Below are 14802 nucleotides of genomic sequence, written 5' to 3' on the forward strand. Positions count from 1 at the left end.
GTCAGGAACTACCTGGAGGAACGTGCGTGGAGTTGCTGCGCAGACACCTGGTGAATGGAAAGAAGCTGCAGTGCGCAGCAGCTAAGAGGGACTGCAGGCCTCCTACCTCCCCCCTGGCTCACTTGACTCCTGTCACAGAGCTGGTGGAGACCAGGTCTGGGGGGGGGAAGGAACCTTCCAGGAGTGGGCAGCTGTGGAGGTGCCTTCTGGAGAGGAGCAGAGATACACGTGCCGTGTGCAGCATGAGGGGCTGCTGGAGCCCGAGTCCTGAGATGGGGACGTGGGCACAGAGGCTCTGCTCAGGATCCCTTCTGGAGAACTTCAAAGAGTCAGGTTGGAGAACTGGGTTCAGAGTCTCCCCTTCCTTTCCCTATGCACCTCCTCAGTGTTCTGTCCCCACCATTGGCATCATTGCTGGCCTGGTTGTCCTTGGAGCTGTGCTCACGGGAGCTGCAATGGCTGCAGCTGTGATGTGGAGGAAGAAGTTCAGGTGGGGAAGGGAGTGGGGGATCTTGTCCACTGGGGGCTTTCAAGTCCCGGGGAGAATTTTCCCTGCCTGGTTAGTGGAAAATACCATCCATGTATGTATGTGTTGCCCAGTGTGAAGCTGATTGCTATCCCTGCTCTCCTTTGTAAAACACTTAGGAAAGTAAATCACAAATTGTTCACCTTCATAATTTTGGTGATGGGACCTGACTCCCTGCGATTGTCAGACTCCTTTCTTCATATCTCCTGGTCCTGCTCTTGGTCTTCAGTCACAGTTCTGGAAACTCCCCTGTGGTCCAGGATTCAGGGCTTCCTTTAGGACTTCATGGCCTGACTCATCTCTGGTCTCACATGGAGTTTCTTCCCAAAGGTGAAAAGGAGGAAGCTACACTCAGTCTGCAGGTAAGTGTGGATCAGGGGTTTGGTCCCTGAGCCCCTGGGGACAGTGTAGATGGAGCCCCTGGGGGAGTCACCCACATCAATCCTCCTGTGGTCTCATCTCTGTGGCTCTAACCAGGTTCTGTTTTGTTCTCCCCCAGGCAGCAACAGTGCCCAGAACTCTGATGTCACAGCTGCTAAAGGTGAGACCCTGGAGGCCTGCAGTGGGAGGGACTGGGGCTGAGAAGATGGGACCAGGTTATGGGGAAGTTGTCAGGGGGACATGCTGAGGATGCGGTGGACTATAGAGAATGTCGACACTTACATGATTCCCTGACTTTGTTCCTGATTATTTTCCTTCACAGTGTGAGCCTTCTCACCCCCACTTTGTGACTTCAAGATCCCTCCGGTCTCTCTTGTTGCAGAGGGCATCCTCATGTATCTGGGGTCACATAAGCATAATGTGGGGAGGTAAGGAGATTGGCCTGGCCCTGCCCACCAGGCCCCTCCCGACACTCACCTGTGTCTCTCCCTGATGACTTTCCTGCTCCAGCAGAGGCGGCCGAGGCTTTCTCTACTCATCTTTGTGTTTTTCCTGAAGAATAACATCTACTTCCCTGATGAAATAATAATCCAGGTTTGAAATTATTTTTTCTAATCTTGTCATGCTGGTTTGATGGGTAACCAAAAAAGGTTCTTAGTAAATCGGTTCTAGAATCCATGTTTACTGTGCTGAGTCTGTGCAGGTAGGGGCAGGAGAGACTGTGAGGAGCCGAGGGGGATGTGTCTAGTCAGTGCTCAGTGCATTGTGGGCTTTCTGTGGTCACTGTTCAAAACTGGTCATCTCTGTGCTCCTTTGTCCTTGTCCTTCAGTAGCACCTGTCCTAGCAGGACCTTTGATCACAGGGACTCAGACAAGACCTGGGCCTGTCCTGTCTCCAGGAACATGCATCGCCAGGTCAGCCTAAGCTCACATCAGGGCTGGGCCCTCAGTCTTCACAATTTGCATGTTTACACTTTGCTTCTTTGGTTTTTATTGCTTCATGCCTGTTCATTTTCATGTTTAGACACCAGGCGCCATGTCCTCGGGGTGTCCCTGTCTCTGACAGTGCCTAAGGCATCTGTCATTGTTCCCACAAAGCTCAGGGCAGCCCCTGCTCACAGTAGTGTTTGGTGTTAGAGACTAATTTTCAGACTCATTAGATTTTGGCCTCATTTCAGGACCGTTTTCTGGATTATTTCTGTCTTTTCCAGATCTTTTTCTTTAAAGATTTATTTATGCATACAAGAACTGGAGTGTAAGCCAGCGGTGCAGGGGAGTGAGAGGATTCACCAGAGACAAAGGGAGCAGAACAGGTAGATCTACTGAAACACACGGCTGAGGGGTGCAGCAGGCAAGGCAGGAGAGGTCTGCTGTGCCATGTGGGTCAGCTCCCTGGCCAGATTCTAGAACACTGTTCTGGCCAGATAGAACTCGTGCTTACAGTGGCTGTTGATAGCTTGATAGTGCTGTCTTTAACTCCTGCTCCACCAGGGAGGCCCTCTTTTCTACATCTTTTTAAAAGACCAAATTCTGATATTAGTGGAGGATAAGATTAGATAGTTTCTCATCTTAGACAAGCTCATGTTGCATTTCTAGTTTTTTCTGTAGGTTCTCCCTCTAGCCCTGCCCTGAAGTGTAGCAACCCCACTGCTGCTTTGATCCAAACCCAGGGTTTGATAAAGTAGCATCATAGGAACATTCACAGTGGCTGAAAAATGGTACCCATAAACTTAGGACCCCCTTTTCTGAAGTGATAAATGTGCTCTTGTGCTGGGGTGTGCAGGAGGGTTGATTGGGGAGGGTGCAGCACTTGGGACAGCAGCGGGAGGTGGGGGGCACTGCTGTCACTGTGAGTGGAGGTGTGTGTAGCATGTAACCTAAGGCCACGTTTTTAAAGACACTGTCTCTAGAACATGGAGGTGCTCTACACTGATCATTCATGAACTGATAATTGTTGTGTGTGGCATATGAGTAACAGGCTATTTTTGCATCTAGGAAAACTCAATGAACTAAAAATAGGCCCAACTTGCTGGCCTGGTGAGAATGTGTCCTAGTGGGAAGGGGACACTGGAGACTGTGACAGTAAATAAGGGACATGTCTGGCTACAAGTGGGAAAGGGGTGAAGGAAGATGACCCAGAGTCAGTGTGTGGGGACAGGATGGCTGTCTTCCCAGCATGGTCAGTGTGGGCCTCACTAAGGTGACCTTTGAGAAAAAGTTTGATGGACATGTTGCCCACAAGGATGTCCAGGGAAGTTCTGTCCAGGCAGGACAACCTTCAGTGCAGATGTATGAGGCAGGAATGAGCCTGTGTGGCTGAGATGAGCAAGGAGGCTGCCTGGCTGGCTGGAGCAGAGGGCTACTGAGATGAGTTCTGTGTGCACCCAGATCATTCAGGCCTTCAGGATGTTGAGAGGGCTTAACTTTCTGAGTAAAATGTGGGTTGACAAGACCTTTCTGAACAGAGATGTGGGACTTCTCTTTAGAAGACTGTCTGGCTGCTCTGCAGAATCCAAGGGTGAGAGGTGGAAAGATAAATGTGAGAAACCAGTGCAGGCTCCAGGACAGACAGGTTGGTGCCTTTGTTGGGGCAGGGGGAGGTGAGCAGGAAAACAATAGGAAGTGATTGGATCTCTGTATATTTAGAAATGGACTTTACAGTGTTTCCTACGGCTGGGTTGTAAGAAAGGGGTCAAAGATGACACCCAGTATTTCATAATATGCAGGCAGAGCTGGAGCCTGCAGTGACATGGGGAAGCCTCCAGAAGAGCCATATCTGAGGAAATGGCATCCTAGATATTCAATTTAGGAAAGTTGAAGCTGAGATTTATGGAAATACAATGATGGTGGCAATTGGACAAACAAGTCTAGAGCACAGGTGAAATGTCTGAGCTGGAAATAGATCTGGGAGGTGATGTGATGTAAATAATATTTTAAGTCTTCAGTATGGAATGGTCCCCTAGAGAGTGATGACTAAAGAGAAAGGAGCAGAACCAAGCTCTGCCCCCCCCCTCCCATGTTGGGCCATATAAGCAGAGGCTCGCAGAGCTGACTGTTAACATGTGAAGGCATGGAGACCAGGGAGCCCCCACTTCAGTGAGCTCAGGAGTGATGATCAGGAGCACCCAGATGCTCATAAAGACTCAAAGTCGAGAATAGAACCTAAGATTCTATTATTCAGCCCCTCCCCTCACCCTAGGGATGGTGAATTTAGAGTTGACTCCCAGGAGGAAGCACTTCATCCCTGGAGGCAGGAACAAGTAACAGCAACTCTGGAGTCCAATGTTCCAGCCAAAGAGATTAAGGGAAACTGTTGTGGGGACCCACCCAGAACCTGGGAGGCAGCTGTTACGACCTGGACACCTGGCTCTTCCCTGAGGCCTGTACACATACTCACTCACTTGGAAGTTTAAGGACCCCTAACATGACAGTGGACCTGTCCTGCCGGTGGGGGCCCAGGGAGCCTGGGGAGGGCCTGGCTGAGCAGGAGAAAGGGCAGCTCTGGGCTCCTGTGCTCAGCCCTGTGGCCACACGGGGGCGCTGCCGCGCTGTTCCGGATTCTGGTGGAGCCGCCAGGACGGGCCCGGGGCTGAGGTGGGCAGAGTTGGGGGTCCTGGAGGGCGGTGTCCTGGGGGTGAGATGCTCTGTGAGGAAGCAAGGCTCAGAGGAGAGGAGACTCCGGAGCCTGCCCTGGGTGTGAGGTTTCCAGCTTTTCTCCCCAGGACCCCTCTCTCCAGTCCCTTGATAGCAGTATTTGGGAAAATTGAAGCCTCATTTTTTCCTTCTAACCTGTAACTTTTTTGAGGGCTATTTTTTAGAATAGCATGTTTATAAATACTGTTAGATTTACAGAAGAGTTGCAATGGTAAAAGTAGTTTCTATATAGCCCACATCATTTCCAAGCTGCTAACATCTCAGATGACTACAGTCATTTGTACAGTTAAGGAAGCAATACTGATGCACTTATGCTAAACTCCGCACTTTATTTGGGTTTCATTAATTCTTTCTAATATCCTCGTTATGTTCCGACATCCCACCCAGGACACCACAGGAAGCCCCGACCATGTGTGCCTAAGGCGCCTCTGGCTGACGGTTTCTCAGACTTTCCTGCTTTGATGGCACTGAGCTGCTCAGGAATAATGGCCTCGGTTTGAGGTCTTCTGTGATGGATGATGGGTTTGGGGGGAAAAAAGACCACAGCGGTTAAGTGCTGTTCTCCCTTCACACATCAACTGTACAAATACCCACTTCTACTTTTCATTTATTTAGTTGCTGTTGCCTTTGGAAGGAAGGCACTATGGGCAGCTCACACTTAACGTGTGTTCTGCTATAAGCATTTACTTCCATGCAGGCTTTTTTGTTTTTTTACAAATCTAAGTTTTCAAATTAGTTGGGTAAATAGGACAGTGATCACCAGGTTGTATGCTCAGTCTGTGTTTGGTTTTTAAAGAAACTGTCAAAGGCCACCCTGGTGGCGCAGGGGTTAAAGTCTTAGTACTGTCGCCAGTCACTGTGGCCCAAGTTAGATCCCTGGCCAGGGAACTAACTCACAGATAGCCTGGCAGACCACTCCTGTGTTGCCCCCTGCTCCCCTCATCAGTGTATTTCAGTAGATCTGCCTGTTCTGCTCCCCACTCTGTCTCTGGTGAATCCCTACACACACACACACACACACACACACACACACACACACACGCACGCGCACGCGCACACACACACCCCACTCCTGTGTTGCCCACTGCTCCCCTCATCAGTGTATTTCAGTAGATCCACCTGTTCTGCTCCCCACTCTGTGTCTGGTGAATCCTTCACACCCACACCCACACCACACACCCCCCCCAACATACTTGCAGTTCTTGTATGCATAAATCTTAAAAAAACATTAAGGGCCTCCCCGGTGGCGCAGCGGTTGAGCGCTGGGTTGCGAAGGTGCCCGCGGCCTCTGCGGCGCCGGTTCGATCCCCGCCTGCTCCCCGGCCACTGGAGGAGGGTCCCACATGGCGCGCAGACCTCTCCTGCCGCCCGCTGCTCCCCTCAGCAGTGTACTTCGGTCCTTCTGCCTGCTCAGCTCCCCGCTCTGGCTCTGGTGAATTCTCTCACCCTCCCGCACTTCTGACTGTACCCAGTGCATGTATAAACAAGCAAACAAACAAACAAATAAATAAATGCCTCTATTAAAAAAAAACAAACATTAAACTGTCCAATATCTCCCCTAGTGACACTGCCATTTTTTGAAATTTATTTTTTCAGCAGGAATATAAGGTACCCCCATCAGGTGTTACCACCATGCTGCATCCACCAACTCACCCACATTCTACCACCACAGACCATTGTGCTTCTTTCCCTCTTTCTCTTCCTGCCCCAGCCTCTCCCCGCCTGTTGTGTCAGTTCTGTAGTCAGCTCTCAAGGGTTAGTTTTTCAGCTTATATTTATCTATTAGCTACTTTATATTCCACATATTAGTGACACCATTCTGCATTTATGTCTGACTGTGCCATCTCATATCGTACCAGCAGTGAATGAGGGGTCCTGTTGCTGAGTCAGCACTTGGTATTACCCTCTTTTTTTATTTTTGCCTTCTGTTAAGTGCATAATGGTATATCAGAGCACTTTTTATGTCTTTTCCTAATAATGGGAAATCATTGAATGAGAATCATTCATATAGTTATTTGGCACCTATATCTCTTCGTGGGTGAAGTCTTTTGTTCATTTTTAAATCGGCTTATTTCTTATTGTTGAGTTGTAAGCGTTCATTTATAAATTCTAGATACAAGTCCTTTATCAGATACATGATTTGATTTTCAAATCTTTTCTCCCACTCTGTCTTAAATTCTGTATTTATGACAGTAGACACTAATGACTACATACAAGCAAATGACCTGGCTCACAGGAGAGTAAGAGGGTGATGGGGGGGGTGGATGTTTATCTATGTAAAATTTTCTTGTGTGTGTGGGTATACAGGGCTCCTTTCAAGTTAGACAAGGGCAGAACACTTGATTGCACTAGGACAAAAGATACACATCTGAGGTATGACCAGGAGAGCCTTGTTAATAAGATTGGAGCCATGGGTGGGAGTCAGGTGTGTATCATTGGACTCCCCCTCCCTAAAGCCCAAAATCCAGTGTTCAGTTTGACCCACCCTTCTCTGTCAATGAAAAGACCAGGACCTTGCTCTTGAGCAGCATCCTGCATCCTATAGCCTGTTCCACCACTCCTGTTTCATCATTGTGATATTGTTGATGCAACATTTGTGCATGAAATAATACTTTCAAAACTAGATCCTACTAAAATTAGATAAAGATTTCTTAGAGACTATACCAAAAGCATGACCTGCAAATGAAGAAATGAACTGACACTTCATCAAAGAAACTATATGAATTGTAACTTAGCACACAACACAGAACAACAAAAAACAAAAAGGAAACGGACAATACCAAGTGCTGGCCCAGATGCTAAGCCACTAGAACTGCCACACTCTGCTGAAAGGAATCCAAAGGTCACAGACACTTCAGAGCAGTGGAGCAGTTTCTTACAAAGTAAACATACACTTACCATGTAGCCTGGCAAGCCCACGGCTAGGTATTTCTCCAGAGAACTAAAAACTTGTATTTATCCCAAAAGTTGTAAACAATGACTTTATTCATCACAGCCCCAAACTGGAAACCACCCAAACATTCCCCCAGCAATGAGCACTGCGGTGGAGCCAGCAGTGGACACCCCCCAGCAATGACAGGAGTGAATATGCATGCATGCAACACGAAGGGCCTCAGTTACATGATGCTAAGTGACACTCCTGGGGGAGTCTCAAAAAATTTTTCCTGATAAGTGAATGGCATAAATAAGCAAAACACAACATGAAAACAAGATTATTCTACGAAATACAGTCAGTTTTAATGAGTGACTCACCTTTGTTAGTCAGTAGATAGGGCCAGTGACTGTAACTCCAAATAACAGACTTAAACAAGCAGGACACCTACTGCTCTGACACGTGATGGCCTCTTGTAGGTGATCCGGGACTGAAGTGCTTCCAGCAACGTGGGCCCTCCAGTGTCCTATGCTGGAATCGCTCCGGCAGTGCTTCCTAAACTTTGCTACACATTAGAATCACTTGGAGATTTTTTCAAACACTGATATCTATACCTGCTACTCTCATAATTCTTAGTGGGCCTACCATGTAACCTAGGCACCAGGATTTTTTAAAGTTCCCTAGGTCATTCTAATGTGCAGCAAAGTTTGGGAATTACTGCCCTAAGGAACTGCTGATAGCCCCATGGTCCAAGATGACTTAACAAAACACATGCGTTCCAAACGGGGGGACAGAGGATGGGGGTATGATTATAAGCTACACACATAATTTCTGCTCACATCTCATTGACCCAATAACATAGTCCTATCAGGTTGCAGGAATGCTAAAAAAGATAATCTATTTCAGCCAGTCATGTGCCCAGCTACAAATATTTTCTTAAAGGAGAACAGAGCCTCCCTGATGGCTCAAGGGGTTAAGCAAAGCATTATGAAGCAATCCGAAGCCTCTACAGTATGAATTTGATCCCGGCCGGCCAGGCAGCTACCCACATGGTACGACAGACCTCTCCTGACTCACCTGCTGCTCTCCTCAGCAGTGTATTTCGTCAGTCTGCCTGTTCTGTTTCCCACTCTGTCTCTGGTGAATCCTGCACCTCTGGCCTGTACCCCAGCTCTTGTATGCATAAATCTTTTTAAAAATAATTTTTAAAAAATTAAAATTAAATTAAAAATCTTAAAAAAAAAGAGAGAGATAACCAGCAAACTCTCCCACCAAACAGCAGCAGTCCAATCTGGCAGAAGTGAAAGTGCCAATCCAGAACTTGAAAGCGAAACTCCCAAGAGGCCATCTGACTTGCTAGTATCTTCCATCACCAAATAGATGAAGTTGGAGATTGCAGTGAATCATATGCCAGAGGGAGGCCGACATATGTTTGAGGAAGTATGTATCAGAATGTCTGCCCCAGAAAATTGCTGGATTTTTCACCTGAGTAATATGTTAGAGCAGTATATGTTCAAATGCCCAAAGGCAGGCAGCAACATCACAAATCCAAGTACACCATCCATTGACTAAATCCAGTGAAGCATTCTCAGCACAATAAGGAAAAACTCCAAAGAGAGGGGGCTTCCTCTAAAATCCTCCAAATATTTCACCTTGTGCCTGGACATACCTTGTTAAACTCTGGGTTGTCGGAAGTCATGACATATTTTTTCTGCTTTTCAAATGTCATTTGTTTATATTAAGAACAAAGATCAGGGGCCTCCCTGGTGGTACAAGGATTGAAGTCTCAGCACTATGAAGCTATCAGCAGCCACTGCAGCATGAGTTTGATCGCTGCCCAGGGAGCTAATCCACATGACACAGCAGACCTCTCCTGTCTCGCCTGGTACTCCCCTAGCAGTGTATTTCAGTTGATCTGCCTGTTCTGCTCCCCACTGTCTCTGGTGAATGCTCTCACCTCCCCCACCCGCCACCCCTCTGGCCTGTACCCCAGCCCTTACATGCATAAATCTTTAGGGAAAAAAAAAGAACAAAGATCAATGATATATTGCCCACTTTGTTCAAAAACCTTTTGCCATCTTTCAGTGAGCTTCAAAATTCCTCGTTCATAGAAGGATCCATCTTTACTAGTGAAAAACTGAACAAGGTGCTGATTTACAGCCTCATCTGAATTGAATATTATACCACGCAAGTTTTGAAGAGAGTGAAACAAGTGGAAGTGTGAAGGCGCAAGTTTAGGCGGGTATGGTGGATGCCGCAACACATCCCATCCAAGCTCCAGTAATTTCTGATGGGTGATCAAACTTGTGTGTGGTCTCACATTGTGATGGAACACTACTCCTTTACCATTAACAAGCTCTGGAAGTTTCTGGATGATGGATTCATTCAAGCCATCCAATTGCCGACACTACACATTCGAATTGATTGTTTATTTCCTTGGCAGGAACTCAAAAAAACATGACACATTTAAAATCCCACCACACTGAGAGCATAGTCTTCCTCTGACGAATGACTGCTTTTGATGTCATTTGAGGTGAACTATCAAGTTGGGACCAAGACTGTGCACCTCATTATACACAATCCACTTCTCATCACCAGTTTTCAGTTGCTTCAAAAAGGATTGTTTTCTTCACGTTTAATGAGCTACTGCAGCTGTTTATATGTGCCATCAAATGAACTTCTTTAAGTTCGTGAGGAACCCAAAAATCAAGCCTGCATCTATATCCCAGCTTTTCCAGGTGGTCGTGAACACTTGAATGATGGATGTTCAATGTTTCTGCAATCTCTCAATTCGATCGATGCCTTTATTTTGTCGTCATCAACCTCTCTGACCAAGGAGCGTTGTTGAGATCAAAATCACCAGCATGGAATCTCATGAACCATCGCTAGCACTGACGCTGTTGTAGAGCACTGTACCAGTAAACTTTTTTTTTAAAGATTTATTTATTTATTTATACAAGAACCGGGGTACAGGTCAGATGTGCAGGAGGGTGAGAGGATTCACCAGAGACAGCGGGGAACAGAACAGGCAGACTGACAAAAAATACACTGTTGAGGGGAGCAGCGGGCGTGACAGGAGAGGTCTGCCACGCCATGTGGGACACTTGCCTGCCGGCTGGGATGGAACCAGCGCTATAGAGGCTGCGGACAGCTTTATAGGCTGTACTCAACCGCCTGCACCACCAGGGGAGGCCCTGTACCCATAAATTTATGCAACTTTTCACAAGCTTGATGTGTGTTCTTCCCGTTATGGAAGTAAAACAGTAAAACATGGTGAAAATGCAGAGTTTGGTCTTCCATCAACTTGTTGTAAAATCTCCAAAACTAACCAAATCGCTCAATTTATTTTAGAATGAAGCTAGAACTGCCAACTGTCAAGTGACTAGCAATAACGTAGATGTAAATGACCCTAGTACTTCCGAACATGCCATCTGTTGCAAAAATGCGTCATGACTTTTCCAACAACCCAATAATTGCAGAGGCTCTTTGATCCAGATTAGTTTGGTTCTGCCTTTGCCTTCAAACTTTTTTCCAGCAGATATGCAGACACTATCAAATTGCAATTTTGTCATGGCTTCTTGGATGTTGCAGTTAGTCTGAATAAAATAAAAAGCAAATATATGAAGTGACAGTATAATTCAACTTTCACATTATAATAATACCTAGCATTAACCTAGCTATTCCTTTACAGAAAATAATCCTTATGACACTCTAGTATTACATACTGTTTACAGCTGAAAAATACTGAGGTTTAGAAAAAATTACGTAGTTTCTTTAAAAATCTCACAAATAGTAAATGGTAGGAGTTCTGGATTTGAATATCTAGCTTTAGCTTCATATCTCTTATACTTCTCATTATACCATTGGAACAGCCCATATATCAATATATAGCTGTTGTGCTCTGCAGGATTTTTATGTCTAAGCTAGTTTCTGCTTCTATTCCACTTCCACCTTCCCAGTCACCCTGCTTCTTCCATAAGACACAGCCCTTGCCTGTCTGCTGGCCCCAACCCCATGCCCACATTACATAATGGAAGAGCAGAGGGGCCCTGCTGGCCCCCTTTTAACATCACCCTGGAGCCTAGGCCCATCCAGCCGCCCCTGTCACAGCCATACCAAGCCCTAGCTACTGCTGAGCGAATCTCACGTTTGGGGTCTCTGAATTTCTCATCTATAATTTTACTTATTAGTCTAATTCAGGCATTTCTTCTTTTCACACTGAGCTTCTGTTTCCTCACTGACATCTTTACATCCGATATCCATTTGGATAGCCATTACTAAATAAAACATACAAAATTGTACTTTTCACCATCTCACTCCCTATCCAAAAATCACCAGAAGACCCCTATTACCAATTCACATAGAAAATTCCCAATGTTACTATGAGGAAACCACTCAGTATTTCCTTTGATACTGTTAAGCAGCATTGAGTTTGCTTGTATTAAAGGCCAGGTTGTGAAACAGTAAAGCCTAGTTCTAAGGCAACCAGCTGTCAGTAGCAGTGATGGAAAAAGGGAAGATTAAAAAAATCTTCTAAGAAACTTTTATTAAATATGTTTATTTGAATAAAATATAGGAAAGTACAAAAATCATAATAAATGCCCACAAAGCAAAACTGCACACATTTGTGCTACTACCGCTTAGATTAATAGAAGTGTAGGAAGAAGCAGTACCTGACCAGCATAATGCTGATAACAAAACCAAAGACAGCACAAAAAATGAAAACTGCAAGCCAATTTCTCTGATGAACAAAGTCAAGAATCCTCAGCAAAATATTAGCAAACCGAATTCAACAATACATTAAAAAAATACACCATGACCAAGTTGGATTTATTCCAGGGATGCAGGGATGTTTATCATACACAAATTCATCAATGTGCTTCAGTAAATCAACAAATTGAAAAATAAAAATTATATGATCATGTCAAAAGTGCAGAAAATGCATGTGATAAAATTCAGCCTGCATTTATGATAAAAACTCAATAAAATGGCACAGAAGGAACATACGTAAAGATAACAAAGGGCATACACAACATAGCCATAGGTAACATATCTCATTTGGGAAAAGTTGAGGGTTTTCCTCTAAAATCAGGAATAAGACGGAGATGTTCAACTCACCGTTATTTAACATAATTTCACACGTCCTGGTCAGAGCAATTTGGCAAGAAAAATAAAAGATATCCAGATTGGAAAAGAAGTACAACTTGGCCCTATATACTGACTTATAAACAGATGAAATGGTATTATACGTAGAAATCTCTAAAAACTCCAACAGCAACAAACTGTTAGAAACAATAAAGTTGCAGGCCATAACATACAAAAATCTATTGTGTTTATGTACAACATGAACTACCAGAAAGAGCAATAAGGAAAACAATACCATTCACAAGTGCAGCAAAAAGTGTAAAATTCATAGGAATAAATTTAAGCAAGGAAGGAAAGGAATTGTACACTGAAAAGTATAAAACACTGTTGAAGGAAATTAGAGAACACACAAAGAAATGGAAAGACATGCTGCACTCTTGAATCAGAAGAAATCAATGTCAAAATGGCCACTGTACTTAAAGTAATATAGAGATTTAACTTAACGCCTACTAAGACCCTCTCGGCCTTCTTCCTCAGAAGCATATTTTTAAAATCCTAAAATTTCGGGCCTCCCCGGTGGCACAGCAGTTGAGCGCTGGGTTGCGAAGCTCCCCGCGGCCTCTGCGGCGCCGGTTCAATCCCCGCCTGCTCCCCAGCCCGGAGGAGGGTCCCACATGGCGCGCAGACCTCTCCTGCCACTCGCTGCTCCCCTCAGCAGTGTACTTCGGTCCTTCTGCCTGCTCTGCTCCCCGCTCTGGCTCTGGTGAGTTCTCTCACCCTCCCGCGCTTCTTCTCCCAGTGCTAGTATAAAATAAAAAAAAATCTTAAAAAAAAAAAATCCTGAAATTTATATGAACACAAATAGCCAAAATAAACTTGAGTAAAAAAAGGACAAAAATGGAGGTGTCAAGTTGACGGATTTCAAACTAGAGAGCTACAGTAATCAAAACATTATTTTACTGGACCAAAATCAGGCACACAGATGAATGGAACAGAATCAAGATTCCAGAAATAAAACCATACAAACATAGGTAACAAATTTATGACAAAGGCATTAAAAGCATAAAATAGAGGGAGAAAAAATCTCTTCAATAAATAGTGCCAGAAAAAAAAAATAGCCACATGTAAGAATGAAACTAGATCACTATCACACACTAAAATCAACTCAAAATGGATTAAGACTCAAATCATGAAATATACAGAAGAAAACATAGATTAAAAGCTCTTTAACAGTCTTAGTGATGTTTTTTGTGGATGTCTCCACAAAATGAACAGGCAAATAAGGGAGATGATATCTGCAAACCATGAACGGAAGGGAGAAGATATCTACAAACCATGTGTCAGACAAGGGGTTAATATATAAACAACTTATACAACTCAACAACATAAACATACAACCAGATTAAAAAATGGGCAGAGGATCTAAGTAGGCATCTCACCAATGAAGACATACAGATGGCCAACAGATACACAAAACAAGTTCCACATCAGGGAAATGCAAACCAAACCACAATGAGATTTCTCTTAACACCAGCTACAATGACTATTATCAAGAAGTCAAGAAATAGGGCTTCCCTGGCGGTGCAAGTGGTTAAGATGCAATCTATGACACTATCTCAGCCACTGCAGCACAAGTTCGATCCCCGGCCAGGGAGCTACCCACATGGCGCGGCAGACCTCTCCTGACTTGCCCGCCGTTCTCTTCAGTAGTGTATTTCAGTCAAATCCACCTGTTCTGCTCCCCACTCTGTCTCTGGTGAATCCTCTCACCCCCCACACCTCTGGCCTATGCCCCAATGCTTGTAGTCATAATAAAAAATAAATCTTAAAAAAAGTCAATAAATGTTGGTGAGAAAAAGGACTGCTGAGTCACTGTTGGTTGGGGATATAAATTGGTGTAATTACTATGGAAAACAGCATAGAGGTTCCTCAAAAAATTAAAAATAGAAATACCATAAGAATCAGTAATCCCTCTTCTGGGTATTCACCTGAAGAATATGAAAACACTAACTCAAAAAGACATGTGCTCACTGTAGCACTATTCACAATAGCCAATATATGGAAACAACCCAAGCACCAATGACAGATGAATGAATAAAATGTGGTGTGTATACACACACACACAATGGAATACTTAATTTTTTTAAAAAAATGAAATCTTGGTTGTGAAAACATGAATGGACCTTAGATTTTTTAATAATCAGCAGAAGAAAAGACAAATACCATATGATTTCACTCATTTGTGGAATATAGAAAACAAAAAACAGATCCTGAGTCTCAGCAA

At 44.6% G+C, this 14802-nt stretch overlaps 1 long non-coding RNA gene across 15 annotated transcripts; it reads left to right on the forward strand.

The window, feature by feature from the left end:
* Position 1: 1 nt before the first annotated feature.
* On the forward strand, positions 2 to 13155 carry LOC119252086 (uncharacterized). Of its 15 annotated transcripts, none has more exons than XR_008553144.1 (7): positions 2 to 490; positions 646 to 888; positions 1026 to 1067; positions 1230 to 1335; positions 1421 to 1501; positions 1738 to 1822; positions 8713 to 13155. It is a non-coding gene; the product is annotated as an uncharacterized LOC119252086 (long non-coding RNA). The 15 variants fall into 15 exon arrangements; XR_008553135.1 differs by having other exon boundaries at positions 1230 to 1501; positions 8713 to 8873; positions 9519 to 13153; XR_008553139.1 differs by having other exon boundaries at positions 756 to 888; positions 1230 to 1501.
* The last annotated feature ends 1647 nt before the right edge of the window (positions 13156 to 14802 follow it).

The sequence above is a fragment of the Talpa occidentalis genome, unplaced genomic scaffold, assembly GCF_014898055.3.
Source record: "Talpa occidentalis isolate TD23 unplaced genomic scaffold, MPIMG_talOcc4v2.1 talOcc4.2, whole genome shotgun sequence".
Classification (NCBI taxonomy): Eukaryota; Metazoa; Chordata; class Mammalia; order Eulipotyphla; family Talpidae; genus Talpa; species Talpa occidentalis.